Source organism: Schistocerca cancellata, chromosome 6 (genome assembly GCF_023864275.1).
Source record: "Schistocerca cancellata isolate TAMUIC-IGC-003103 chromosome 6, iqSchCanc2.1, whole genome shotgun sequence".
NCBI lineage: Eukaryota > Metazoa > Arthropoda > Insecta > Orthoptera > Acrididae > Schistocerca > Schistocerca cancellata.
The window spans coordinates 164,290,479-164,292,113 of NC_064631.1; the positions used below are offsets into that span (position 1 = coordinate 164,290,479).

The following is a 1,635-nucleotide window of genomic DNA, read 5'->3' on the forward strand; positions in this document are numbered from 1 at the left end:
CGGTCGATTGACTGCCGCGAGTAACGAGTATAGTGTGCAGGGGCACTACAAATGTAGTGGGTGGTGGTCGAGCATTGCTAGGCGCTGCAGTCTGGAACCGCGCTAACGCTACGGTCGCAGGTTTGTGTCCTGCCTCGGGCATGGATGTGTGTGTTGTCCTTAGGTTAGTTAGGTTTAAGTAGTTCTAAGTTCTAGGGGACTGATGACCTCAGAAGTTAAGCCCCATAGTGCTCAGAGCCATTTGAGCCATTTGTAGTGGATGGACAGTAAGCTGAGAAAGTGGGTCTCACGAGGAGCGTGCCAGAGATAAGTCCCTGGAGTCGCACTACACTCTGTGTCCTCGATGGCTCGGTCGGACGCCGGCACGGTACCTCAGCGTGTTCGGTCAGAGAGTTAGCTGCCCTCTGTAATAAAAAAAACGAGTTAATGGATCAACGACGAATTTCCACAAGCTCATCGGACGTCTGCCCCGAACAAATACAAAGACTAATGACGAACACAAAAAGATAAAGAAATGTCGGATAGAGCGTCCTCTATGCAAGCAGGAGATCCAGGGTTCGAGTCCCGGTCAGGGCACACATTTTCAACTCTCCCCGTCGATATTTATCAACGCCTGTAAACAGCTAGTGGTCGGGCTTTCACTGTAATTTCATACAAAAACAGCACAGCACTCCGTCTTCAGGCCACAAGTGGCCCATCGGGACCATCCGACCGCCGTGTCATCCTCATTGAGGATGCGGATAGGAGGGGCGTGTGGTCAGCACACCGCTCTCCCGGTAATTATGATGGTTTTCTTTGACCGGAGCCGCTACTATTCGGTCTAGTAGCTCCTAAATTGGCATCACGAGGCTGAGTGCACCCCGAAAAATGGCAACAGCGCATGGCGGCTGGATGGTCACCCATCCAAGTACCAGCCACGCCCGACAGCGCCTAACTTCGGTGATCTCACGGGAACCGGTGTATCCACTGCGGCAAGGCCGTTGCCTTCATACAAATATAATGTTTCTTAATTTTTGTACCGTACTTACACATTTGTACATAATGCATATTTCTTAGTACGTATGTTTCAATTTTCAAAGGTGTTTTCACGAATGCATGGAAATGAAATTTTGTACATATTCCACTGCTCATTTTTTGTTTACGTTTCTAATAGAAAATTGCCAAAATGAATACTTTTTCAGGAATCTGAGTTCTTGTGAACTATGTTTGGGACTATGATATAATTTTGTTGGTGCATTTAGCGGCATATGTGGATACTCCCTGCGAAATTTATTGCCAATAGAGTAAGCAACACAGAAGTAACACGTTTCAGCGTTGAGGATAATTCGACAATTTTTCGCATATCTCATTGTTGATGATGTCTCTCCTGAATAATGATAAGTAGGTGGTTCTTACCTTCCTCCCTCTCCAGCTGTCTGATAGTAAGTGATAAGTGTGCCAAGTTTGGATGAAATTGGTCCAGTGGTTTAGGAGAAGATGTGGAAGAGGTGCACATTCCTATTTATCATATACACTAACGGGCCGGAACATTATGACCACCTGCTTATTAGCTTGTTGGGCCGTCTTTGGAACACAATACGTCGTCGACTGTACGTATCATCTGTTCTAAAGTTCGTTGGTAGGCTTGTGGATGTA

General features: G+C 46.6%; 1 pseudogene; it reads right to left on the reverse strand.

The window, feature by feature from the left end:
* Positions 1 to 868: 868 nt before the first annotated feature.
* On the reverse strand, positions 869 to 985 carry LOC126089984 (5S ribosomal RNA; annotated as a pseudogene).
* Positions 986 to 1,635: the final 650 nt, after the last annotated feature.